This window comes from Myotis myotis, unplaced genomic scaffold (genome assembly GCF_014108235.1).
Source record: "Myotis myotis isolate mMyoMyo1 unplaced genomic scaffold, mMyoMyo1.p scaffold_m19_p_41, whole genome shotgun sequence".
Taxonomy (NCBI): Eukaryota; Metazoa; Chordata; class Mammalia; order Chiroptera; family Vespertilionidae; genus Myotis; species Myotis myotis.
Genome location: NW_023416348.1, coordinates 673,344 through 701,029, shown reverse-complemented (window position 1 = coordinate 701,029; position 27,686 = coordinate 673,344). Strand labels below are relative to the sequence as shown.

Here is a 27,686-nt window from a genome sequence, read left to right as displayed (position 1 = left end):
GCAGGAGGCAGCTAATCGATGATTCTCATCATTGATGTTTCTGTCTCCCTCTCTTTTCCTCTCTGAAATCAATTAAAAAATAAAATTAATTAAAAGAAAAGACTTAGTCCATATTTGGGGTCAGTTTCCTATATCTCTGTCATATTCTCTAGTCGATAGAAGAGCCATCAGAAACCATAGCAACATGCTCTAAATCACCTTTTTTTTTGTGGTGCCCTCTACATCCATGCAGTTAGTACCAGATGGGACTCTGCAATGTGGACTCCGGAGGAAAGCGTTTTCCTTAAATTCGGTGAGAGGTGTTTTCCCTGGGCCATCGGCGCCCACGTCCGATGTTCCCCGCGTGACATGTGCGCTGTTGGCCTTGGTAAGAGGCTCAGTTGTTCCGAGCTCTTCTTTTAGCTCAGCTCACAGGCTGCCTGTGCGTTGTGGGTTTTTCATGCAGAAGTCTTTGGCCGAGGTCGCACATGTGCACATTCTCTTGCTAGATATTTACCAACCTGGGGCTATTTTTAACACTCACTTTCTCTGCCTTACAACCACAGTCCGAATGGAAAGCCCTGACTGGCTCCTCTCACTGAGCACGATGTCTCCAAGGTGCATCCATTCTGCTTGAGAGAAGCCACTCACAGAAAGACACCTACTGTGCGAGTGCTCAGGAGGCGGAGCAGGGCGAGGCCCGGGCACAGGCAGGCTCATCGGTGGCGGGGACTGGATGGGTCGGGCAATTAGTGTTCAGTGGGGACAGGGTTTCCGTTTGGGAAGGTGGAAAAGTTCTGTAGACGGATGGTGGTGCCGGTTTCACAGCATGTACATCACCCTCAGGCCCTGAACTTAGAAATGGTCACAATGGTAAATGTTGTGTATATTTTACCACAATAAGAATAAAGCCCTACGCCCTAACCGGTTTGGCTCAGTGGATAGAGCGTCGGCCTGCAGACTGAAGGGTCCCAGGTTCGATTCCGGTCATTGGCATGTACCTGGGTTTCGGGCACATCCCCAGAAGGGGGCGTGCAAGAGGCAGCTGAATCGTTTCTCTCTCATCGATGTTTCTAACTCTCTATCCCTCTTCCTCTCCCTCTCTGTAAAAAATCAATAAAATATATTTTAAAAAAAGAATAAAGCCCTGCAATAACCCAAGGGACTACATCTAAATATATCCAAAGTGGTAATCGATACATAACAACTCACAGTCCTGAGGGGTGGGGCTAGGAGAGGGACAGTGGATGTAGGGAAGAAGAGCAGGCAAAGGAGATATTTTACAATTTATGCTATGAGTTAGGTGGGAGGGGTGTCTTTTTTTTTTTTTTAATTAAAAAATTTAACCCAGACGGCGTGGCTCAGTGGTTGAGCGTTGACCTATGAACAAGATCACAATTCAATTCCTGGTCAGGGCACATGCCCAGGCTGCGGGCTCGATCCCCGTTGTAGGACTTGTAGGAGGCAGCCAATCAATGATTCTCTCTCATCATTGATGCTTCTCTCTGTCTCCCTTCCTCTCTGAAAGCAATAAAATACATTAAAACATTTTTTTTAATTAGAAAATTTTAAAGCCCTGGGGAAGATCCCTCGGGCCACCAGTACTAGCGCATCCTATGGCCTTTGATCTCCTTTCTCTGGACAAGCCCCACAGCGAATCCAGTCAGAACTCCAGGTGGTGAGGGCCCTGGGCTCTGGGCTCCTGCTGGGGTCTGCGCAGGGAGGGCTGGAGGGCCCAGCATCCCAGGAACTCACTGTGCTCATCCGCATCCAGTCGCCTCTAGTCCTTTGACGTTAGGTAAGCTGTTTAGGTTCAAGGGTGTTTCACTCACATGGCTTCCTGGGGACTGCATTTTCTGGGGTGTGCAGGGAGTTCTCCATCAAAGCTTGATGGAGCAGAAAATGCGTGCGAATGCTCCCAGCAGTACTCTGTTACAGCGTAAGAACCCTTGTAAATATTCACTACGCTAGAGGCTCGGTGCATGAAATGCGTGCACGGGTAGGGTCCCTAGGCCTGCCCAGCGATCAGGGCCAATCTGTGGGGCAACCAGCGGGGCGATTGGGGCCCCCACTCGCACCTGCCTTGGCCTGGCAACGCCCGCTCACCTGCTCCACCATTCCTGCCACAGCCCCGCTCTTGTCGAGGTCCATTGGGGCTGGCAGCGCCTCCACTGCTGCCTGCTGCCAGCACCACTTTGCCAACGTCGGCCATGTTCCATGCTGCCCTGTGGTGGTCAGCGCACGCCTAACTCCTGGTCGGTTGAACTCCCATCTGTGGGGACAATTTGCATATTAGCCTTTTATTATATAGGATGTTACGTTATTACACCATTTGAACCAGGAATATTGAAAGGTCAGCCTAATGCTCTCTCTGGAGGCGCGGTTTTGAATATAACCAAATGGGATAATGGTCAGGAATACCCAGAGTGGGCAATGTAACACGTCGTCAAGAATTATGTTGCCCTGGACCTCAGTGGTGCTTGGCACTCGGCCTGGTGTTGGACACAGGTGGGCTCTCCCTGCCACCTGCCCACCCTCCTGGAGGCTGGCCTGTGGGCTGAGGGAGCGGAACCCAAGCCCTGCCCGCCCTGAAGCAGATGATGTTGGGATGGTCTAGAAAGCTATGGGTTTTGAAGTAAATTCTTAATGTTTCATATTGTTAATATCCGGAAAGTTTATTAAATGTTGTTGAGAGCCTTATTACTATTTTCAGATCCTTTCAATAAACAAACTTCTTTAAAAAAAAAAATTAAAAAAAAAAAAGAATTGTGCTGTGAGTTTTAAGTTTTCAGGACAACAAAGATGCCAATCCTATCTAATAAAAGAGAAACATGGTAATTAGCGTATGACCGCTACCCTTCCCATTGGCTAATCAGGGTGATATGCAAATTAACTGCCAGCCAAGATGGCGGCCGGCAGCCAGGCAGCTGGAAGCGAACATGAGGCTTGCTTGCTTCAGTGATGGAGGACTCCAACGTTCCCTGCCTGCCTTGCTGGCCTCTGAGCCTGCAGTTTGAAACATTGTAACAAATATAGAAGCTAAGCAAAACCCCCAGAAACCAGCTTTCAGCCAGCCGGGATTTCAGAGGTGGAGTTGATACTGTGTTTCGATTATAGAACCCAAACAAACCAGATACCTGCTTTCAGCAGCAGAGGCCTCAGAGCTGGAGCCAGAGCTAAAGCTGGCCCAGAATTAAAAAAAAAAAGAGAAAAGGAGCGGTTGGGAGCTTCAGTCACCCACCAGCCTGAAAATAGCCCTCAGCCCCTTACCCAGACTGGCCAGGCACCCCAGTGGGGACCCCCCACCCTGAAGGGTGTGTGACCAGCTGCAAACAGCCATCATCCCCTCACCCAGGCTGGCCAGGCACCCCAGTGGGGACCCCCACCCTGATCCAGGACAACCTTCAGGGCAAACCAGCCGGCCCCAACCCGTGCAGCAGGCCTCTATCCTATATAGTAAAAGGGTAATATGCCTCCCAGCACCGGGATCAGCGTGACGGGGCAGCGCCCAAACCCCCTGATCGCCCTGCGGCTCTGTGTGTGACAGGGGGCGGGGCCACAACCTCCCTATCCACCCTGCTCTGTTTGTGACAGGGGAAGGCGCCCCAACCCCCTGATCAGCCCTGCTCTGTGCCTGATCGGGGGGAGCTTCTCAACCCCCTGATCGCTGTGCGGCTCTGTGTGTGACAGGGTGCGTCGCCCCAACCCCCTGATCGGCCCTGCTCTGTGTGTGACAGGGTGTGGCGCCCAAACCCTTCCCACCCCCACCCCCCCATGGGCCCTGCTCTGTGTTTGACGGGGTAGAGCCATAACCTCCCCATCAGCCCTGCCCTGAGTGTGACAGTGGCAGCACCCCAACCCCCTGATTGGCCCTGCTCTGTGGATGATAGAGGGTGGCGCCCCAACCCCCTGATCCACCCTGCTCTGTGTGTGACAGGGGGAAGTGCCCCAACTCCCCTATCAGCCCTACTCTGTGAGTGTCAGGGGGGAGCTCCTCAACCCCCTGATGGGCCCTGCTCTGTGCGTGACAGAGTATGGAGCCCCAACCCCCTTGATGGGCCCTGCTCTGTGAGTGACGGGGCAGCGCCCCAACCCCCCAATTGGTCCTGCTCTGTGCGTGACAGGGGGTGGCGCCACAACCTCCCCATCGACCCTGCCTTGAGTGTGACAGGGGGCGGTGCCCCAACCCCCCAATCGGCCCTACCCTGAGTGTGACTGAGGGTGGCATCGCAACCTCCTGATCCACCCTGCTCTGTGCATGACAAGGGTCGGCACCCCAACTCCCCAATCGGCCCTGCTCTGAGCCCGACCAGGGGCTGCACCTAGGGATTGGGCCTGCCCTCTGCCACCCGGGAGCAGGTCGAAGCCAGCAGGTCGTTATCTCCCAAGGGGTCCCAGACTGCGAGAGGGCACAGGCCGGGCTGAGGGGACCTCCTCTCCCCCCCCCCCCCCCCCCGAGTGCACAAATTTTTGTGCACCGGGCCTCTAGTAAATAAATAAAATACATTCCTGCCTGGCCAGTGTGGCTCAGTGGTTGAGCATCGGCCAGGAGGTCAGGGTTCAATACCTGGTCAGGGCACATGCCTGGGTTGCAGGCTCAATCCCCAGTGGGGGAGTGCAGTTGACAGCCAATCAATGATTCTCTCCCATTTTTGATGTTCCTCTCTCTCACTCTGCCTTCCTCTCTGAAATCAATAAAAATATATTTTAAAAATGTTTCTTGTCCAAATCTAATTGTAGTTCTATGACTTCATAACTTTGTGACTTTGAGCTAGTCTTCTTAGCATTTTGAGCTATTATTGTTTTGTAAAATAGAAATGATAACTCTACGGGGTTATCAAAGGGGAAAAAAGAGATTTAAATTCATGACATTTGCTCAGCCATACAAGTAGAGACCGAAGTAAACTGAAACCAGCCTTATCGGCGTTTAAGTGGTAACGGGATCAGGGGTGATGCTGGAAATGCCTTGGCCTCATGCAGCAAGCGTTGTAAACCCACGTCCTTCAAGGGCCAGGCACATGAGCGCACAGTGGGAGGCAGGCTGGAGCGAGGCCGTGAGGCGGGCAGGGCCTGTGGCAAACTGGAGAGCCCCACACTCATTCCATCAACAAAACCAAACAAAAACTCCATGCAAGCCAAGCAAACCATGAAAGGGTTGTGTGTGGACCAGGGCCAGTAGTTGTCAATTCCTGCTTTAGAGGAGGAGAGACTGAGATCTGGTCGGGACACCAAAAGCCTTTTATAGTCCCAACCCCTAATTTTCAGAAGGTGGGGACGTGGCCAATGTAGGATCTAGATCTTAGCCCCATTTCAGGTCTCCCACGCCACCACTCGCTAGAGACATTGTTTTTCACAGATACTGTATCATTCCAAGTCTGAATTTGAATCTCTTTTGACATAGATACATTTGTGGAATTTAATCTTTCTGCCCAGGCCATGTCAGCCCCTAGGACAGCGGTTCTCAACCTGTGGGTCGCGAACCCCTTTGGGGGTTGACGACCCTTTCACAGGGGTCACCTAAGACCATTGGAAACATATATAATTACATATTGTTTTTGTGATTAATCACTATGCTTTAATTATGTTCAATTTGTAACAATGAAAATACATCCTGCATATCAGGTATTTACATGACGATTTATAACAGTAGCAAAATTACAGTTATGAAGTAGCAACAAAAATAATTTTATGGTTGGGGGTCACCACTGAAAGGACAAAGCAGAAACGAACTCTCCTCCACTTTATCTTGTAGGGCTGGGCCCTCAGCCTAAACCCCCTCCCCTTTCTGAGAGTGACCACAGGAATGCCAGTAATATCCTAACTCCCCCAGCCACCACCTGAGTGGACCAATGAAGCTCCAGGAACGCAGCTAAGGTCCTGATAAGGTTATAGTGGGGGACGGCTCAAACCTCAGAATGTGTTGGTTACTTCCTGACCTTTGTGCTGTAAAACCCTGCTGAAAAACCCTGACTAGAGTGACCAATCTCTGTAACTCACATCACTTACCTAAGTCCACCCAAATGACTAGGCCTATGTAACCTTTGTTCTCTTGGGACTCGGGGCTCTCTCTCTCATCCAATAATGGAGGCAGAGGGGGACCAAGCTGGCTTGAATAAAAGACTCTATGCTTTTGCTTTGGACTCGGCGCTCCCTAGTGATGTCCTTTGGAGGATCTTGAAATCTGGGCATAACATTTGAGGGCTCGTGCGGGACCCCCAATACTCACGAGGGACCCCGATCCGGAGAGTCTGACTGACCGCGGTAAGTATCTGTGTGTTGTCTGTTCTGTTCTGTGTGTTCTGTGCTTTGTGAGCTCACTTCTGAAATCTGTAGTTTCTGAAAACGGTCTAGGTGGATGCACTGGAGGCCTCGGGCGGGAGGAGTCGGAGGACGCTCTGATCCTCTGTCAGGAGGAAGGTGTAAAAACCCCTCACGAGGGGAGTGGGTTCCCCTTGAAACTCTGGGACGAGGCGGGTCGCTCCCGCTGGTTGGCGTAAGGCCATCGTCCAGTTTTCGTTTTGCTTCTGCGGGGTCGGAAGGCTGTTCTTGGACGCCTTTGTTTGTTTGCTTTCTGTGTTGTTTTCGGTCTAATTTTGTGGACTTACTGGATGGACATTATGGGACAGACTCAAACTACTCCTTTAAGCATTATGGTCATTTTAAAGTCAAGGGCTGGGCCAAACCTGCTTGCCAGCCTCAGGTGTGGTTTTCCAGAACCTCTGGGAACCTGGGACCTTGAAGCTTACTGAATTCAAATGATAAAAAACTTATATCTTGCATTTTTGAAGTTTATTCTTAAAAATGTTACTGATTGAGAAATGCTGAATATTTGACTTGCCAGCTAAAAGTTTAAGGTTCGGATTGAATTGGGAAAAACTGTGTGTTGTGGTAGCTAAATGCCTTTGCTGAATGAATGTCTGGTGAAAGTGTGTGAGCGTGAAGGGAGGGGGCCTGCCCTCTCCTCTCCTTTGTGTGGTTCCACAACTTCGGTCAGGTGGGCATCTGAGTAAGGATCTGTGAAAACAGGTCACCCCCTCCCTTGTCTATCTCTCATCACCAATCATCATGGGGTCGGGACAAAGTTTGTTTGTGTAGGACTAGCCAATTTACTACAGAGAGGGGGGACTGATAAAAGAAATCTAACAGTTACTGTTTTGTTATAACTCTGGAGAGTCCTTAAAAAGGACTGACAAGAAAAATCAGAAGATCTTAAAGCAGATCAGTATGTTTTTCTCCTTATATAATTCCTCTGAAATTTGGCAATGCTTAATAAGTCATGGCAATACATTTCTTTGCATGAAATCAATAAGACCGCTTTTTAATAGTGATTTTATTAACCAGAAACTTTGACTGGAGTATCATGTTTTAAAGAAACCTGTCTGAGCTCTGAAGACTTGAAGCCAATAAAAGTGCCACAGGAAAAGCCTGGTATCCTGCTTGGGAGCCCTAAAGATGGCTGGCGCTGGAGCGTCAGGCCCATGCCCTACCATCACTGGCGGTTGGACAGAGTAGAAGGGGAGCAATAAGGACGCCTCTGCATCCCTGCGGAACCCCCACACACTCTGGGCCACAACGAGCAGGAGGGCTACTGACATGGGTCTTAAAGCCTAGAGCGTGGGCTCAGGTGGAGTTGCTACAGGTGAGGGATTCACCTAACTCAGCAGATACTGCAGGCAGGCCTGATGGCAGCTGGATGGCTTGGCTTCCTGGCCCTATGGGGCACATTAAGATTCAATCATGAAATTCCAGTAAAAATAGTCAGTTACCATTCTTGTGTTTATGCAAACATCAGGTCAAATTGAATACAGTAGATAAATTAATCTTGATTTGGCTTTTTGATAGCCATAGAAGAATTTTTTTTTTTCTGGGCTCAAAAGCCCTTTGGGGGGGTCCAAACGGTCCATCCGGGGTTCAAATGCTCCGACGGGGGGCTCAGGTGCCCATCTTGGGGTCTCGACAACCCCAACATGCCGCTCTGGGTTCCAGCACCCCCGATGGAGAGGCATAAAGTGGATCGGAGGCGACCCCCATTCCAGGTCCAGTCGCCCTCCTCGGGGGTCCTGCTCCGCGGGGGTCGCCTCAGAGCCCCCTGCCTGCGCAGCGCCCTCTCCTCACTCACCATGGCGAGGCCGGGGTGTCCGGAGCGCGGGGATCAAGGTTCCTCCGGCGGCGGCGGCAGCTGCAGCAGCTCGAGCTCCACCGCGCGTCCGCGCCTCCACACTCACTCGAATTTTTAAGAAGAAAAATCCTATTTCAGTAGAGGTTGTTAAAGCTAAAATGGTTTCTTTCCCTTCCACCGGACCATTTGTTATAGTTTGTCTCTGCCAGGTCACAAGCCCAGCTCCTTCTGTGACAGCGGACCTCGCCGGACCCCTTGTAATCCTCCTAATGCTGTTGACTTTTGGCCCTTGCATTATTAACAGACTAGTCTGATTTGTCAAAAAGCGCATAGGGGTGGTCCAGTTGATGGTTTTGAAAGCCCAGTACAGGCCTCTAGCGACGGAAGGTAAAATAGAAATGCAGTCCGTCTCATGATTGAGCCGTAAGTTCCAAGACAAGGGGGGAATGAACGGACAAAGCAGAAATGAACTCTCCTCCACTTTATCTTGTAGGGCTGGGCCCTCAGCCTAAACCCTCTCCCCTTTCTGAGAGTGACCACAGGAATGCCAGTAATATCCTAACTCCCCCAGCCACCACCTGAGTGGACCAATGAAGCTCCAGGAATGCAGCTAAGGTCCTAATAAGGCTATAGTGGGGGATGGCTCAAACCTCAGAATGTGTTGGTCACTTCCTGACCTTTGTGCTGTAAGACCCTGCTGAAAAACCCTGACCAGAGTGACCAATCTCTGTAACTCATGTCACTTACCTAAGCCCACCCAAATGACTAGGCCTATGTAACCTTTGTTCTCTTGGGACTCGGGGCTCTCTCTCTCATCCAATAATGGAGGCAGAGGGGGACCAAGCTGGCTTGAATAAAAGACTCTATGCTTTTGCTTTGGACTCGGCGCTCCCTAGTGATGTCCTTTGGGGGATCTTGAAATCTGGGCATAACAACCACAACATGAGGAACTGTATTAAAGGGTCGTGGCATTAGGAAGGCTGAGAACCACTGACCTAGGACTTTTCTATTTCGATAACAACTGCCACCCCCCAACAAAATCCCACATTCAGTGTTGGACAGAAATTTTGCTGTGATGTCACTGTGCCTGCCAGCCCTTTGAAATGGGAATTACTGGTGTCTGCTACTTTGTATTCAAATGCCAAGTTTATTTGTGAACACGTGCATATCTTCCGCCTCCTGAGACTTGACAGGTCTTGAGAAAGATGGGCTTTCTCTGAGCGCTCAGCTCATTTTAGGAGAACTCTGACCTGAGGGCATGAACTGGCAGACGGGGTGGGTATGCCCCTGCAGGAGTGTCTGTGCTTGGCCTCCCAGTTTGGGGGAGGAGGGGAATGAAATGCCTTTAGGGCACTGTGATCTGGGAAGCTCTGCACACTCCCCAGTCCCCTGCCAGCAACATCTTCAGCTGCCCATGCACACAGCCCCTCCCTGGCCCCTGCGGGTAAGTGAGGCTGTGATGAGACTCACTCAGGGAGGTCACAGGGCACTGCTAGCAGAGCCAGTTTCTCCAGGAAACACGCTCAGAGGTCAGGAGTTTCAGCGGACTTCCCTGGGACAGCCACGCACGGCCAGCCACCTTGGCCTGTAGGACAGGGTAGAGACCCACCCTGCTGCTCTGCCTCTGGCCATGTGCAGGAGGGAGTGTCAGAACATTGGGAAACTGTTTCAGATGGGAATTCAAGCCCAGCTGGTGTTGCTCAGTGGCTGAGCATTGACCTATGAACCAGAAGGTCACGGTTCACTTCCCAGTCAGGGCATATGCCCCGGTTGTGGGCTCGATCCCCAATAGGGGGCGTGCAGGAGGCAGCCACTCCATGATTCTCTCTTATCATTGATGTTTTTCTCTCTCCCTCTCCCTTCCTCTCTGAAATAAATTTAAAAATATATTTTAAAAAGAATAAAGTGGGCCAAAAAATGCTCAAGATCAATTTTGCGAGAGTGGCTGGGGGTAAAATCAATTTAGTGGGACCAGAAGAGCATTGGTTTAAGGTTTTTTGTTTTGTTTGTTTGTTGTCGTTAATACTCACCCGAGGATATTTTTTCCATTGCTTTTTAGAGAGCGTGGAAGGAAGGGAGGGAAGGGGGCCGAGAGAGAGAGAGAGAAACATCGATGTAAGAGATACACATTATCCCTAACCGGTTTGGCTCAGCAGATAGAGCGTCGGCCTGCGGACTCAGGGGTCCCGGGTTTGATTCTGGTCAAGGGCATGTACCTTGGTTGCGGGCACAGACCCAGTGGGGAGTGTGCAGGAGGCAGCTGATCGATGTTTCCCCTTCATCGATGTTTCTAACTCTCTATGCCTCTCCCTTCCTCTCTGTAAAAAATCAGCCGAAACCGGTTTGGCTGAGTGGATAGAGCGTCGGCCTGCGGACTTAAAGGTCCCAGGTTCAATTCCGGTCAAGGGCATGTACCTGGGTTGCGGGCATATCCCCAGTGGGAGATGTGCAGGAGGCAGCTGATTGATGTTTCTCTCTCATCGATGTTTCTAGCTCTCTATCTCTCTCTCTTCCTCTCTGTAAAAAATCAATAAAATATATTTTAAAAAATCAATAAAATATATTTGAAAAGAAAAAAAAGAGATACACATTAATTGGTTGCCTTCTGCAAGAGGCTGAAATGGAACTTACAACCCAGATATATGTCCTTGACGGGACTCGAACCTGTGACTCTTCCGTGCCTGGGATAACAATCTAACCACTGAGCACACAGGCGGGGGAGCATTTTTTAAAGCAGCCTTATTGAGGTGTTAGTAACACACGGCAAACTAGCACATATTTAAACTATGCAATTCGATAAGTTTTTTGTTGTGTGTGTGTGTTTTTTTTTAAAGAGCCTTTGCAGGAAGTTTTTTTTTTTTTAAGAATATATTCCATTGATTTTTCACAGAGAGGAAGGGAGAGGGATAGAGAGTTAGAAACATCGATGAGAGAGAAACATTGATCAGCTGCCTCCTGCACATCCCCCACTGGGGATGTGCCCGCAACCAAGGTACATGCCCTTGACCGGAATCGAACCTGGGACCCTTCAGTCCCCAGGCCAACGCTCTATCCACTGAGCCAAACCGGTCAAGGCGGAGTTTTTTTTTTAAATGTATTTTATTGATTTTTTAGAGAGGAAGGGAGAAGGATAGAGAGTTGGAAACATCGATGAGAGAGAAACATCCATTAGCTGCCTCCCGCACACCTCCTACTGGGGATGTGCTGGCAACCAAGGTACATGCCCTTGACTGGAATCGAACCTGGGACCTCTCGGTCCACAGGCCGACGCTCTATCCACTGAGCCAAACCGGGTGGGGGGGTGATAAGTTTTTTTTTTTTAGTCTATAACATAATCATATTTATTTCCTTTAGCAGCTCAGCCTTTCTTTTTCTTTTCTTTTTTTTTTATTACATGTCAGTAGTGGAACGATCCACCCCTTTTTACTTGCAAAGGGTGAACAGAAAGCTACTATATTTCTCTAGGACACTTACAAAGAGTTTTCTTCACCTGAAGAAGAAACTGGATAAAAGTAAGCGCAACCTTTCTTATGTCTGAAGTACCATAACAACCACTAACCGACAAAAGCAGGCAACGATGGGGGAGGCACTAAGCAAAAAGAAAACATTACGAAGTCATGTCGTGTTTTCCTTGGTGGTGATACGTGGGCTGGGATCTGCAGCCCACTTTGGACAAGTCGGGAAGTTTTGACATATGCGTGCACCTGTGGCACCATGGCCAGGTCAGGATGGGAGAAACTCGCCATTGCGAGACGGTGCCCTTTGCGATCCTCCCACCTGCCCTTCTCGCTGCTCCCCATGTCGACACTGGTCTGCTTCCTGTCACAGGTTAGTTCGTATTGCCCAGAGTTTTTTTCTGGCTTCTTTTCTGAGAATTACTGTGAGATTCACTTATGTTGTTGCATGTACCCATGATTCATTCCTTTGATTACTGAGTCATATACCATTGCAGGGATATAGCACACTTAGTTTTTGTTTTGCTTTTAAATATATTTTTATTGATTTCAGAGAGGAAAGGAAAGAGAGAGAGATAGAAACATCAATAATGAGAGAGAATCACTGATTGGCTGCCTCCTGCACACCTCCTACTGGGATTGAGCCCATGATCCGGCATGTGCCCTTGACCGGAATCGAACCCGGGATCCTTCAGTCCACAGGTTGACACTCTATCCACTGAGCCAAAACAACTAGGGCAAAGCACACTTTGTTTATTCATTCACTGATTGATAGTGAATCTAGGTTCTTTACAGTTTGGGGCAATTACCAATAAAGCTGCTATGAATATTTGTGTACAAATCTTTGTAAGAACATAGAATCCCCTTTCCTTGGGTTCATTTCCTGGGAGTAGAATGGCTGCACGTGTGGTAGGTGTATGTTTGATTTTCGAAAAAACTCCCAAACTATTTCCCAAAGTGGTTGTATCATTTTACAGTCTCATGAGCAATGTCTGAGGATTCCAGTCCTCCACATGCTTGTCAGCACTTGGTTAGCCTGTCTTATTTTTAAAATCCTCACCCGGGGACACTTTTTCCATTGATTTTTAGAGAAACTAGAAGAGAGAGGGAAAGACAGAAACACATCGACTGGTTGCCTCCTGCATGCGCCCCAACCAGGGCCAGGGCTGGGGAGGAGCCTGCAACTGAGGTACATGCCCTTGGCCTGAATCGAACCCGGGACCCTTCGGTCTGCAGGCCGATGCTCTGTCCACTGAGCCACGCTGGCTAGGGCTAGTCTGTCTTTTTAGTCGCAGCCCTTCTAATAAATGTAGACTAGTATCTGGTGGCTATTTAACGTGCGTTTCCTTAGTGACTGATGGTCTTTGTGCATCTTTCCACTTGCTTATATGCCACTTGCCTATCTCCTTTGGTGATGTGTCTATTCAAATCTGTTGACCATTTTAAAAATTGTTGTGCTTACTTTTTGAGTTTCAAGAGTTTGTTGACTTCATCCCGGCTGGTTTAGTTCAGTGGATAGAGCGTCGGCCTGTGGACTGAAGGGTCCCAGGTTCGATTCCAGTCAAGGGCATGTACCTTGGTTGTGGGCACATCCCCAGTAGGGGGTGTGCAGGAGGCAGCTGATCGATATTTCTAACTCTCTATCCCTCTCCCTTCCTCTCTGTAAAAAATCAATAAAATATATTTTTTTAAAAAAAGAGTTTGTTGACTTCAAAGAAATAGAAAACTCGATATTTCTCCAGCAAAACAGATTTATTCGGGAATAACACAGAACTGTAATTCGGCACAGAGTCCATTGGAGGAAACTGGGAGTTGGAAGCATTGTGGCTACTCATTGGTTTAGCTGTCACTGTCTCTCATTGGCTGAGTGGTTGCCAGGCGAAGAGAAGATCCTCCTTCCTCCTGGAGTAGCTGAGTAGGAACAAGTGATGGAGATGGGAAGTAGTCTCTTCCTGTTTGGGGTGATTGGCAGGTAGGGCGTGAGAGCTCCCCCTGCAAACGCTCTCAACTCCAAGTGGAGTTTCTGTTCATTAATTTCCACAAGTTCTTTTTTTTTTAATATATTTTATTGATTTTTTACAGAGAGGAAGGGAGAGGAATAGAGAGTTAGAAACATCGATGAGAGAGAAACATCCATCAGCTGCCTCCTACACACCCCCTACTGGGGATATGCCCGCAACCAAGGTACATGCCCTTGACTGGAATCGAACCTGGGACCCTTCAGTCCGCAGGCCTACGCTCTATCCACTGAGTCAAACCGGTTACGGCTCCACAAGTTCTTTTTGAAAAAATTATTTTTATTGTATAAAGAATTACAGATGTCCCCTTTCCTGCCCCCCCACATTGGCCCCCTCCACTTCCCTACCCCCTTGGCCTTTATATATTCTGGATAAAATTTATTTTATTTTTGTTGTGGTCCCTCTCGAGGTTTGGTGTCATCCTTCACAGTGAGAACTCTTTCATTCTGGAAAGTTCTATTTCATTCTTTCTTCCTCTCCCCTCTGTTGTCTTCTTGGGAAATCGCTAGTGGATGAAGATGGGCCATCTCTTAGATTTTCTTCCATCCGTTCCATCTCGTCCCCTGTTGAAGGCAGGTGCTTCCGGTGCCTGGGACTTTGCTGGTGAGCGAAAGCAGTGAACCTCTGCTCTCACCTGGTCGGGGTGGGGGGGCGGGGGGGGGCCTGGGGGGCGGGGGCGGGGACTGGCGATGGGTGACATGGCCTGACAGTAAATCAGCGAGTCATTTCTTCTGTTCCAGGTGATCGTTGCTGTGGAAGGAAATGGAACAGGACAGGGCAGGGGCCTGCGTTGGGAGCAGGTGAGGCCATCTCACCAGGAGCAGAGATAAAGGCCTGCAGAGGAGTTGGCCGGTGTCTGCAGGGGTGGGGAGAGTGAGGGGTGGAGGGAGCAGTGGAGCAGAGTGAGGGAGGCAGCCTGGGTGCGTGGGTGAGTGCGGGTGTGGGAAACCTGGTCGGAGGTGGAGTGGGCGGCAGGGCCGGTGCTTCTTCCGTGTTACTTGGAATTGGTGGAGCCCCGCAGGAGCGAGGGGGCTGGGGGTGGTGGTCAGTCTGGAGCACAGACGGTGGGTGTGGGAGGGAGGCCAGGCAGGAGGCCTGCAGTGGTCGGGGAGGGAAGCGCTGGCCAGAGGAGGTGGGGGTGAGCAGCTGGTCTCCCCGAGAAGCAGGGAGATCAAATGCTTTATTGTGGGAAATGCTCTGGGAGGGACATGAGGAGGGAGGTGCGAGGGAACTGCTGGTCAGCCACGAAGGTCTGACTTGGAGCGTGGAGGGGGGAGGCAGGAGCATCCTGGGGGTCCTGGCAGCCCGAGGAAGGTCTGGCACGGCCATCCCATTGGCGAATCCTCAAGCCAGAGCCAGTCATCAGAGGAGCCCGTCCCCCAGGACCTGATCGGCAGGTCCCTGGCAGTAAGTTCCTGGTGGTGAGCAGCGGGGGCAGCAGAATCCCAGAGCTAAACAGCTGGGACCCTCCCTGGAGTTGGGGGTCAGTGTCTTCATGGCCATACTGTCCTGGGCATGACTAGCCTGGACTGTCCCCTCACTTGACCTCCATGACTCCAGAAGGGAAGAGTGACCCAGCCTGGCCAGCGTGGCTCAGTGGTTGAGCATCGACCTAGGAACCAGGAGGCCGTGGTTCAGTTCCCCGTCAGGGCACATGCCCGGGTCGGGTCCTTGATCCCCAGTAGGGGGAGTGATTCTCATCATTGATGTTTCTCTCTCCCTCTCCCTTCCTCTCTGAAATCAATAAAAAAGCAAAAAAAGCAAAGAGTGACCCCAACTGCTGTGTGGGTCCCTGTTTTCTCCCTGCTCCTCCTCCCTACATCCTTTGCTTTGGGGTCAAGCCCTGTTTGAGGGGTGTTGAGGTTAAGTGGAATGTGAGTCTATTGCTAGCATGTACTAGTAGGTTCCTGGACAGAGGATGGAGAATCAGGTCACAAGATCTAGGAGAGAATGCAGGTTCATTAAAGTTTAAACCCAGAGCTTTCTGCAGTGGTTCTGAGAGTCAGCATCCAGCCGGGGGAGCGGACAGGGCACGTGGCCATGACAGGTCCTGCCTGGGCCGAGGTCTCTGGCTGGTGTCTGCACCATCCTCTGCGCGGGAGACAGTGGCCCAAGTTTGCTTTCAAGCTTTCTGCTTTTAAGCAACATTTAAATTCATCCCAGCACATCCTCGACTGCCTGGGGACGTCCTGGTCTGAGCTGGGAATCTGGGTCAGTGTTTATAAGAACAGTTTTGCTGAATGAAGCTGGAGCCCCCAGGGCGGGTGGCTTCTCGGGGGAGGAGGGGGTGAAAGGGGAAGGCTTTGGCCATGAGCCCATCCGTGTGACATCTGCTCTGGGCTGTGCTGTTGGGTGTTGACCTGGGCGCTGGAGCCTCCATGCGCCTCCTGGGAAGGCGCCTGAGGCACTGTGTGAGCCGGGCTGGGGTGTCTCCACAGTGGTTTGGGGTGACGGGCGGCCCTGGCCAGGGCTCCTGGCGTCAGGGTCCTGCTGGGCCGGGCTGTGCTCAGGTCGCTGGGCCCTGAGACCCCAAGGCTCCCAGACTGTGTTTGCTTCGCCTGCTTTAAGCTCCAGCATCTGTGCTGTGGGCTGAATTGTAACCACCCCCCCAGGAACAGGCTGGAGCCCCAAGCCCAGAGTCTCATGGGGCACTTATTAGGGGACAGTCCTGACAGATGTGACCCAGCCGGGAAGAGGTCACTGGGGTGGCCCAGGGCCAGCACGACTGGTGTCTTTATGAGAAGCGTTTAGGACTCAAGCACACAGAGGGACGGCTCTTGAGGACACGGGAGGACACGGGAGGACGCGGTCAGCAGTCCACAGGCCGGGGGAGAGGCTTCTAAACCAGACCCCGAGATCCCCTCCGCCTTCCGCCATGTCAGGAGACAGCCAATGACAGTGCCCGTGGCCCAGGAAGGGGGCCTTATCAGACACCCCACCTGCCAGGGCCTTGACCTTGGGTGTGTCCAGACTGTGAGGAATGAGTTCCTGTTGTGTGGAAGGGCCCCTCTGCCCCCAGGCTGTGGTATTGTCACAGCAGCCTGAGCTGAGACAGCGGAGCAGGCCTAGAGGGACCACGGCCCGCTGCCTGGGACACAGGGCTTTCCCACCTGTGGTCCGTCACACTGGTCACACTGGGGGAGTGACAGGGACAGAAAGCACATAGGGAAGGGAAACTCCTGCAACAAAAAATATCTCAATTTCAGTTTTTTAAAAAATATATTTTTATTGATTTCAGAGAGGAAGGAAGAGATAGAAACATCAACGATAAGAGAGAATCATGGATCGGCTGTCTCCTACACACCCCACACTGGGATTGAGCCCATACCCCGGGCGGGCATGTGCCCTGACCGGGAATTGAACTGTGTGACCTCCTGGTTCATAGGTCAACGCTCAACCACTGAGCCATGCTGGCCAGGCACAACAAATAACTTTTTAACTATAAATATACCCTAAGTATTGTATTCATATAAACATAATGAAAAAGCCCGTTTTATCTGAGATGCAAATTTAACTAGGATTCCTGTGTTTTTATGGCTAGATCTGCAACCCCCAGCTGTTCAGAGCAGCAGACACTGCAGGGCCTTGTGCCATAGGAGCACATGTGCCCCCGTGTGTTGGGGGCGCCCCCAGTTCACATGTGCAGTGCATGTCTCGCTGTGGATTTGAGAACCGTGCAAGCCGCCGTCCGGGAGGTGGTGAGTGGTAAGGGTGGGGCAACCACAGAGGCGGGGGCAGTGCTGGAGTGACAAGGGGCACCAGGGGCATGGTCATCACTCATTCCATGCCCTGCAGGTCTGTGGTTTTAGAGGCGTTTTCTTGAAAGAACCCTGAGCCTCCAAGTGTGTTTTGAAATATTACTCAGAAAGTCGCCTGTGGTGAGCAGAGGCTCACCTCTCCTCTGAGGGGAAGTCCCTGGTTCCGCTCTCCGGGCTTCACCTGGGCAAAGATGCCACCAGGTGGGCAACGTGCCCCATGCCAACAGCCACTTCCGCCCTTGGCCAGGAGGTGGCGACAGCGTCTGTGACCTCTAAAGACAGGCGCTAACCAGGTGCTTCCTCGCCTGGAGAACTTGCTTCCCCTTAATGAGTCTTTCATCCTCCCCCTGCCTCCCCCTTTCCCCCTCCCCCCGCACTTCCCTTTACCCCCAAAGCAACCTGGACCACACCTCTGCCCAGGCCGACTCCCAGAGTCAAAATGCTCAGGGCGTCCTGGCCGACTGCCCAGCCGGTGAGGGTGGGACTGGAGGCCAGGCGAGGCCCGGCCACCACAGCTGCTGCCTCCAGGTGGGGCTCCTGGACCAGCAGCCGAGAGAGGGCTGCTGAGGCCCCCTCCTCAGAAGCTGGCAGGTCCGATCCAGCCACAGGGCTGTGGCCAGGACCAGGAGTCGGGCGGCTCCCTGCTCTGGGGTTGTCCCCTCGGTCCTTCAGTGCCTCTGGTCTGCGCGAGCCGCTTCCTTTCCACCTGCCGCTCCCTTCCCTGCCCCGCCCGCTCTGCCTTCCCTCCATGCTCACAGCCCGGAGGGAACTCCCAGAGGCCACAGCGGGTCAGGGCAGCAGATGGGGGGGGGGGGGACGTGTCTCACTTGCTGTCGCCTGTGTCCTCACACGGAGCCCGCTGAGCCTGGGCCAGCCTCTGTCGGGAGGGACCCTGGACCGACCGGGACGAGCAAGGGAAGGCCGGGCGCCATGGGGGGCACATGGGGCTGCTTTGTCCATGTCTTGGGGGCCAGAGCCAACCCACCAGAGGAAGTGACCTTCAGCTGAGAGGAGCAGGAGAGTCAGGGTAGAGGGGGGAGGAGCAGCCGAAGCTGGAGGCCTGGGGTGCCGGAGTCTGCACAGATGGGGCCTGAAAGGTGTCCCTGACTTCAGGGTCCCCAGTGATGGTGACAGCGAGGCCCAGGCACAGCCCAGGCGGGAGGCTGGGAGAATGCCAGCTCAGGACCACTGTGGGTGGATCCTCAAAGGACCTGAGAGAAAGGGAAGAATGTTCCAGGTCATGGGGCGGGTGGTGCAGCCGTGGGGGCTGGAGGGGAGGCTGACCAGGGAGGGAGGAGGACTCTCACCCCCTCAGAGGGCAGCTGTGTCAGTGCCTCTTGGAGGGACAGATGTGCCCCGCGGCTGGAGGGACATGCCTGGGGACAGACATGCCCTGGGGCCGGCTGTCTGGACGAGGCGTGGTTGTCCCAAGGAAGTCCACTGAAACTCATTGGGTGCATATATGTTTACCAGGGTTATATCTTCTTGTTGTATTGATCCCTTTAGTATTATGAAGTGGCCTTCCTTATCTCTTGTTATGGCCTTCACTTTGAGGTCTATTTTGTCTGATATAAGTATTGCTACCCCAGCTTTCTTTTCCTTTCCATTTGCCTGAAAGATATTTTTCCATCCCTTCACTTTCAGTCTGTGTGAGTCCGTTCTAATGAGGTGGGTCTCTTGTAGAAAGCAAATGTATGGGTCATGTTTTTTTATCCATTCAGCCACTCGATGTCTTTTGGTTGGAGCATTTAGTCCATTTACATTTAAAGTTATTATTGAAAGCTATTTGTTTGTAGCCATTTCTTTTTGTGTGTGTGGCTCTTTTCTTTCTGAGCTTTTTGTTTCTTCTTTTTACACCAGTCCCTTGAGCATTTCTTGCATTGCTGGCTTGGTGGTGATAAACTCCCTTAGCCTTTTTTTTGCCTGTGAAGCTTCTTATTTCCCCTTCAATTTTGAATGATAGCCTGGCTGGATAGAGTATTCTTGGATTCAGTCCTTTGCTTTGCATAAGTTTGTAAATTCCCATCCATTCTTTTCTGGCCTGATGTGTTTCTGTTGAGAAATCATTTGATAATCTAATGGGAGAGCCCTTGTATGTAACTGTCCGTCTCTCTCTTGCAGCCTGTAAGATTCTCTCTTTGTCCTGAACATTTGCCATGGTAATTATGATGTGTCTTGGTGTGGGTCTTTTCAGGTTCATCTTGTTGGGGACTCTCTGTGCTTGTGTGACTTTTTTCTTCCCCACCTCAGGGAAGTTTTCTGATATTATTTCTTCAAATAGGTTTTCTAAGTCTTGTTCATCTTTCTGTTGTTCTGGCACCAATATTATTCGTATGTTGTTTCATTTCATGTTGTCCCAAAGCTCCCTTAGGCTCTCCTCCTGTCTTTTAATTTTTTTCTCCAAGTGCAGTACAGTTTGGGTGTGTTTTGCTTCCTTGTCTTCTAATTCACTAATTCGGTCCTCCGCTTCTCCTAGTCTACTGTTGATACTTTCAATGGTGTTTTTTATTGCAGCTATATCACTCTTCATTTCTTCTTGGGTCTTACTTAAGTTGTTGATTTTTTCATCTGTTTCTTCTTGTTTCTTGCATAAGTAGTTGATTTTTTCATCTGTTTCTTCTTGCTTCTTGTATATGTTGTTGATTTTTTCCTCCATCCGGTTTATGCACTCTAGGACCCTTAGTCTGAATTCTTTTTCTGTCATGCTGCATGCCTGGGTTTCACTTAGCTGCTTTTCTGGCGAGTCCTCCTTTTCTTTCCTTTGGGGGTTTCTCTGTCTACCCATGTTTGATCTCACTGACATATCTAGACATTGAGTCATTCAGTGGATGCTCCCTGGGTGGCAGTGGCTCCTTGGGCTGTGGTTGCTCCTCGGGCGGTTGCGGTAGCAGCTGTTTCACAGTTGGCAGCAGCTCCTCTGGTGGGTGCTGTTCACAGCTTTGGTGGCTCTTCTGGCTTCTGGGGGGAGGCTTCACGTACAGCTGCTGATCCTCAGAGGGTGTGGTGATCAGGAGGCTGCTGTTGCTTGGATTTGCTGTGTTGATTTAAGGGCACATAATACAACACAACAAGGCACACGTACCAGGCACAATTTCTCTAGTAGGTGGGTAATTACAAGGCAATTGCTGAATCCAGTGCAAAGTAGGTTCATAACTGAGCCAAAGTGACTCTCAGCTTCCAATAGCCAATTCTATGCTAAAGTTTTTACAGGCTGGGCTACTCTTCAATCTTCTCTTAAGGCTTCTCCTCCCTAGCATCTGTGTGTCCTCTTTTGAAAAATATCTATTTAGGTCCTTTGCCCATTTTTTTTTTAAAATATATTTTATTGATTTTTTACAGAGAGGAAGGGAGAGAGATTGAGAGTTAGAAACATCGATGAGAGAGAAACATCGATCAGCTGCCTCCTGCACGCCCCCCATGGGGTATGTGCCCGCAACCCAGGTACATGCCCTTGACCGGAATCGAACCTGGGACCCTTCAGTCCGCAGGCCGACGCTCTAGCCACTGAGCCAAACCGGTTTTGGCCTTTGCCCATTTTTGATTGGATTATGTACCTTCCTTTTGTTAAGTTGTAGGAGTTCCCTGTAAATTTTGGAGAATTAACCCTTTTTGGAGATAACATTGGCAAATGTGTTCTCCCATGCAGTGGGCTTTCTTGTTTTTTGGTTGATGCTTTTTCTTTTGATGTAGTCCCGTTTGTTTCTTTTCTCCTTAGTTTCCATTGGCCTACGGGCTGCATGGGTCAAGATATTGCTATACTTTATTTTAAGACTTCAAATAAATTCAAACTTTGAGAAAATTTGTTGTAGTTAAGTAATTCTATTAGTGTGTTGAAAACATTCAACCATTCAAACATTCAGTTTTATACATAATTTTTATATATGCAGAATTCTAATTTCTCTTTTTAAAAATCTATTTCTGTTGATTTAGGAGAAGAAGGGAGAGGGAGAGATAGAAACATCAATGATGAGAGAGAATCATTGACCACCTGCCTCCTGCATGCCCCACATTGGGGATTGAACTGTGCGTGTGCCCTGACCAGGAATTGAACCGCGACATTCTGCTTCCTAGGTCGACGCTCCACCCCTGAGTCATGCCGGCTTGGCTAATTTATCTTTTTTAAGTTATATTTGAACATAATGTCGTGGTCATGGTTTGCTCTCCAGGTTGATGTTTAGTGAAAAGGCTCCAATTGGGAGTTTACAGGTTAAATGTATTATTTATTCAATTAGGAGTAGCCCCTGTCTATGGGCGCTGGCCTCTGTGAAGTCATGGTTCCCTCCTGCCCATCTGCGCCCCTCCTGGAGGCTTCTAGCATTTAGTGTTTTCCTTCAGCAGTGACACGTGTTTACGACTCTCTGACCTGTTGGGCCGAGTTCACCTGCACCCACAATTGAAGGCGCCCCCCATAACCTGCTCTCCCCCCACCCCAGGTTTCCTCTTCCAGCTCCTGGTCCTCAGAGTTGGATCTTTTCCATCTAGTGGCTGCGTGGCCGGTCACAGCTGCTGGGTCCCCGGGTCTTCCTTCCCAGCTCCCGCAGGACTGCGTCTGGCAGGCCTCCCTTCCCGACTGCCCCTTCCACAGGGCTCCACGCCCCCACCTGGTGCTGCTCCCGCCTCCTCCTCCTCCGGCTCAGCTGCGCTTCAGAATGAGGGCTGTGGGATGTGCAGCGCTGCAGACAGATGTGCGGTGCTCTGTTTCCAAGGAGCCAGACGGCTGCTGGCCGAGGCGGCCCCCCTGGACTGAGAAGGCCAGAGGGTGGCTCACAGGCAGGTCCCAGTGCTGTGGCGGGTTGCTCTGGGCTGCAGCCAGCAGTCCGCGTGGCCCTGTGCCAATCCTGCACACTCAGACCGGATCTTACAGGGTGTGTCCCGTGACCGTGAGTGTCCTACCAGGTGTGCGTTGATGCGCTGGTTTTAAAAGGACTGACTCTTTCAGCATAAACGCCTCAGCTGACTGAAAAGAAGGGTCCCTGAGATGAGCGCGCTGCCACGATGGTCAGGTGTGTGCGATGACGCTGGGTCTGTTTCACTTGTGCAGGTCGGAGCTCCCTGTCTGGAGGCCGCGCTGAGGAAGTTCGATGACGTCCATAGAAAGGGAAGCGGAGGCACAGAGGGTGGCAGCCGGCTCACCATCCTTGCCCTTTTGTATGACTTCCACCTGGTACAGTCTCTCCGCATCTCCTACATGTTGGAAAAACTGACTGGAACTTTCACAGAGAAAGATAAGGAACTGATCCTGTTCAGGCTGAGAAATGGGGTTTTCATTGAGAAAACACGATGCTATGTCCCTGGCAATGATCAGAGAGACCAGGGCAAAGCCAGCGGGGCAGGCAGCACGTTCCGGGACCAGACCAGGGATGGTGGGTCCCTCGACCTGCCTCCTAAGTGCCTAAGTGCGCAGATGCTGAGCAGCAGGTGAAATAAGTGGGGAAATGCTGTGTGATGCCCTAGCCATCTGTTAACGTCTGCTCCTGGGATGAAGATGTTTTTATCGTGAGTGTGTGAGCAAACCTTATTCCTTTACTAAAACTCGGGTATTTTGTGAGGTTAAGAATCGATTTAATTCACACTCATCTGTTCAACAAATGTTCACTGAGGAAGGCCGTGTGGCTTGGAGCTCAGGTGTCAGCCGACCTGGACTTCTGACTCAGCAGTGGACAGCAATGTGACCTGAGTCTTCCAAGCCTCAGTTTCCCCTTGTAGAACACAGGGCTGAGCAGAGCTCCCGCCTCTTTTCCTTTTGTGCAGATCAGAGAAAGGGGAGGGCGGGGGAGCCCCTAGGGATGTGTGAGGAGCAGGGAGAGGGTGCGTGTGGGGCCCACAGGGGAGCAGGGCAGAGGCCGGTGCAAGGACTTGGGCTTTGATCCTGGAGGCACCTGGAGGGTTCTGAGTGGGAAACTGGCCTGGGAAGGGTTCGTGCTAACAGTCACCTTGGCTACAACGTAGAAGACGGAGGTGTTCAGGCAGGAAGACCCCTTCAGGGGTCAGAGACGGTGGTGGGAGGATTAGCTCTGTGGTAGTGGATGTGGGTGTGGGAGAGGGTGTGAGAGTTGGAACTGACCAGGCGGGGAATGGATGGGTGGGAAGGCGGGGTCAGCCCATGTTCTCAGCTGGGCCTTTAGTGGACAGCAGTACATGCAGGAGACACAGGCTGAAAAGGGAGGACGGGACCATCCTGAAACCTGAAATGCTCACTGGGAGGTGCTGTGGTCTGAGCTCTCTGAGGACGCATAGCCCTTAATATACGCGGTGGACACTGTGAATGGGTGGGTGTGATGCTGTGTGAATGCTATCACTGAAAAGTGAATACTTGGAGAAATCTCAGACAGGGGTGTCTGGGAGGTCTCTGAATTGTTCTTGCAACTTTTCTCTCAGTGTGACATTCTTTCCAGCTGAAAAGTTAAAGAGTGAACAGGCCAGGGGTGGGGAGGGAATGGCCAGTGTCGTGGAGAGGAGGGGTGGCTCAGAGCACAGGGCCAGGAGGGAGGAGTGCAGGGAGGGGGGAGAACCAGGGGGAGGAGGGGGGTGGAGGGGAGCAGGAGAGGGAAGGAGAGCTCTGTGGATAGTGGTCCAGGCCCCGGTGGAGGTCTGGCGGGGTCCGGTGCCGGGTCATGTTAAAAGGCTGCAGAGGCTGGAGTGGGGATGGTCTGCCTGCGACCATCGGGTTTATCAGCAGTGGGGGCCACGTGCAGAGTTGGTTTGTTTCTTCCCAAGTTGAAGTGATGACAATTTGAAATGATGGCTCTCTTTCTTTTCTTTATGTTTTTAAGGTTCGCTGTGTGCTGGAAAGGCTGTTGGTTCTGAAGAACAGTGGCGTGCAAAGGATTCCGGGCTGTGAGCCTGAGCCTGTGGAGAAACTGAGGAAATTGCTAAGAGCGGAAATGAGTTCCCTGTGGACGTGGACCCAGCGTGGAAGGGTGGGAGGTAGTTGGAGCCGCGAGGCGGGTGCCCGGCCTGGTCAGCAAGAGTTGCGAGGGATCGAATGGCAGCTGTGTTTCTGCGGTGAGACCCTGGGAGGGGCCCGTGTGCAGTGAGTCCCTGTGAGATCAGCGTCCCCCACACTTAGCCGGTGGTGCTGGACTCGGCTGTGCAGCAGAATCACCAGAGACCTTCTGACCACTTTGGAAGAGGGCCCACCAGGACCGGAGGCGTTAGCCCAGCAGGAGAGGGGCTTGTCTATGTAACCTCCCCAGGTATTTTTACGTGGGGCCACAGCAGAGACCCACTGCCCTCTCCAGTCGGGGCGTCCCCTACCCTTATTTATTTATTCATTTTTTTGAGGAGAATTCTTATTTTATATGTACTTTTATTGACTTCACAGAAAACTGGAGACGCAGCGCGAAAGAGAAACACCAGTGATGAGAACCATTGATTGGCTCTCTCCCGGACACCCCGCATTGGGGATGGAGGCCACAACTGGGACATGGGCCCCAACCTGGAAGCCAACCATAACTGCCTGGTTCTGGTTCATAGGTTGACACTCAACCACTGAACCAGGCCGACCAGGCTCAGGTGCTGGTAAACCTGCTTGTATCAAGAAAAGAATGGTATTGCTGGTTTAGTTAGCTTCAAGGTATTCTTTGAAACTATTGGAGAAGTTGCTAAGAATTGATAACTGAAAATTTGAGAATGACTTTCTACGACCTAATGGAACCCACTTTTTCTTTAAATCCTATGGCAAGGATGTGCTTATTGATTTGAGAGAGAGAATCATTGATGTGAGAGAAAAGCATCAATTGGTTGCCTCTCATACACACTCCCACTGGAGACTGAACGCCCAACCTAGGTATGTGCCCTGACCGGGAATTGAACCCACAGCCTTTCCGTGTAGAGAATGATGCTCCAGCAAACTGATCCACACCGGCCATGTCGTGGACCAATTTTTAGGAAAGAAAACTTTCTGTGACTCCTAACCTTTGTGCATATCCGTGGTCCAAAATACAGCTCAGTCCATGGGAGTTCAGGGAACACCTTGATGACTTTGAGTTGATTGAATGAGATGCAATGTGTGCAATGTGCTCATCACTGTGCCAGGCTTGTGCTCACTCTTTTGTGGTTTCAGTCGGCCTCATCCAGTTTTCTGTGTCATTCTTATGTATTTTCCTTAAAAATAGCACTAGGTTCATAAATTTTGCATCGTTTCTCTAAAATGTTGGCCCTGAAAACGGGGAGCAGAGAGTTTGAAATTTTATCATCCAGTTTATATCCCTTTGGCATAAGCTCATCAATTCAACTGCTCTTGAAATCTTGATTTGCATAATGATAAATAATTTTCATTATCTCAAGATTCCTTAAAGTATATGTTATTCGCTGTGTTCTCACTTCAGGTCACTGCATCTATAAATTTGTTTCCAGGTTAGATCACATTTCGTTGGACATTAATTGAAATCTCATCATGCTGCCCACAAATGAAGGCGGTTAGATTTATGGAATAGCTTCTGTACGAGTAATTGATAGAGATAGTTATGAAAAAGTAACCACTTTAGGTGGGATTTTTTTCAGTTTTGTTCTTTTGTTCGGGGCAGGAATAGACTGCTGGGGACTCGCTATGATTACAAGGAATATTAATGGTGCTCTGTTAACCATGATTGTTCCGTTCTAATGAGGGAAAGCACGTTCTGATCTGGTGGAGAGTTGTCCGCCCTGGGACATGGGAGCTAACAAGGGAATGCAGGCCACCCTCCTTTCTGAGAAAGGCCTAGATCAGCAACCTCGTTGCCTGTAATCTGGTCCGGGAGCCTCCCGGCCTCTGCCAACACCCAGCCCGAGTTGCCTGTAACCTGTAACCACTATACCTTCCTACTTTCCCAGGCCTGAAATGTCTGCTTTCCCATGGGATCTTTGTCCTTCTACCCAAGATAAGCAGCTGGCTTATTGGGGGTGGGGGACAGGGGGTAGAGCAGACGTTTGTGGGTGACCTGCTGCTCTCTCCTTCTGCTGCATTCATGGAATAAATGATCTCAACCCTGTCTCTGCTTCATTGGCTCAAGGAGTGACCAGCAGCCCGGACCCATTGCTTGTCCAGATTCACTTTCAGTAATTTTATAACAGTCATTGGAGCTGGATAATGAATCGAAATGCTAATCAGTACTCTCCCCCCACCCCCAATCTAAGTCCAAAGATTTCATCTACTTTAAACAATTTAAATTTATCTTAAATTAAGAATGAGTTTTTTAATTAACCCAAGTAAACCATTACTAGTTTAGAAATAATTGATTGGCAGCCTAAATGTTTAAAATCTTTTCTGAGGGTGCCTGTATATTTGTTCTCTAAATGTCTTTCTTGCATGTGCTAATTTAGTACTCCTTGCACAGAAAGCTATGTACAAAGTCCTTTTGTTAAAATATTTTCCAGTCTGGCCGGCATGGCTCAGTGATTGAGTGTATCACTATGACCAGGAGGTCACCATTAGATACCCAGTCAGGGCATATGCCCTGGTTGGGGGCTTGATGCCCATTATGGGGCATGCAGGAGGCAACTGATCAATGCTTCTCTCTCATCATTGATATTTCTCTCTCGCTATCTCTCCTTTCCCCTTGGAACTCAATAAAGATATATTTTTTAAAAATACATAAAGTAGCTTTGGCTGACTGGATAGAGGGCTGACCTGGGGATTGAAGGGACCCAGGTTTGATTCTGGTCAAGAGCATGTACCTTGGTTGTGGGCACATCCCCAGTGGGGAGTGTGCAGGAGGCAGCTGATCGATGCTTCTCTCTCATCAATGATTCTAACTCTCTATCCCTCTCCCTTCCTCTCTGTAAAAAATCAATAAAATATATATTTTTAAAAATATATATGTATATAAAATATTTCTCAAATATATAGCTTTACTTTGTTCATTTTTCTTATAAACTACACATTAGTGAGTGGTCTGTCAATTGTTTTTTAGGCAATTGACTGGTGGACTTGAGGGGTCTTATGTATGAACTATTGACAGTCGATGGTGAGAATTTCCGAGCTGGGCTCTGTAGGTAAGACTTCACAAAATAAAATAATTGTGTAGTTCCCTGAAAGGAACGAATCAAATTTCTGTAATGTGGCTGATGGGAAAAAATAATTTTTTGAAACATAGACAGACATATCAGAATGAAGTGGTTAATTTCCATTTATACTGGTATAGGATCTATAAACATAACCTTTATGTTTCTTTATATTTTATGTGCCAGATAGATCTTAATTAATCTTCATGGGGAGAGTGTCCGAATTTTTGCGTATTCCTAAAGCAGTTGGCATGGGGCATGAGCCTCTGGCAGAGCCGTTTAGAATGCTGGGCCTAGAGCAGTTTGGTTGGGGGGCCATGGAGACAGTGGAATGTTAGGTGTGGAGTTGGTGGGCGTGGAGTCAGTGGGCGTG

The 27,686-nt window shown here is 50.3% G+C and overlaps 2 long non-coding RNA genes and 1 other non-coding gene across 7 annotated transcripts in view; 2 read left to right on the top strand and 1 right to left on the bottom strand.

Annotated features, from left to right (window-relative positions):
• LOC118655009 overlaps positions 1 to 22,583 on the top strand; it is a 29,572-nt gene extending 6,989 nt beyond the window's left edge. Inside the window, exons 2-6 of one of the 5 annotated variants that reach the window (XR_004967182.1) lie at positions 6,135 to 6,240; positions 11,500 to 11,610; positions 14,081 to 14,174; positions 14,312 to 14,371; positions 22,371 to 22,583. This is a non-coding gene — a long non-coding RNA (uncharacterized LOC118655009). Of the gene's footprint in view, positions 1 to 1,475; positions 2,814 to 6,070; positions 6,241 to 11,499; positions 11,611 to 14,080; positions 14,175 to 14,311; positions 14,372 to 17,112; positions 17,271 to 22,370 lie in introns of those variants that run through there. The other 4 variants (XR_004967178.1, XR_004967179.1, XR_004967181.1 and 1 more) reach the window with 4 other exon arrangements.
• Positions 11,491 to 11,619, bottom strand: LOC118655076. Its single transcript, XR_004967197.1, has one exon.
• A 60-nt stretch (positions 22,584 to 22,643) lies between the features above and the next one.
• On the top strand, positions 22,644 to 24,821 carry LOC118655010. The gene is made up of 3 exons (XR_004967183.1): positions 22,644 to 22,825; positions 24,103 to 24,525; positions 24,654 to 24,821. It is a non-coding gene; the product is annotated as an uncharacterized LOC118655010 (long non-coding RNA).
• Positions 24,822 to 27,686: the final 2,865 nt, after the last annotated feature.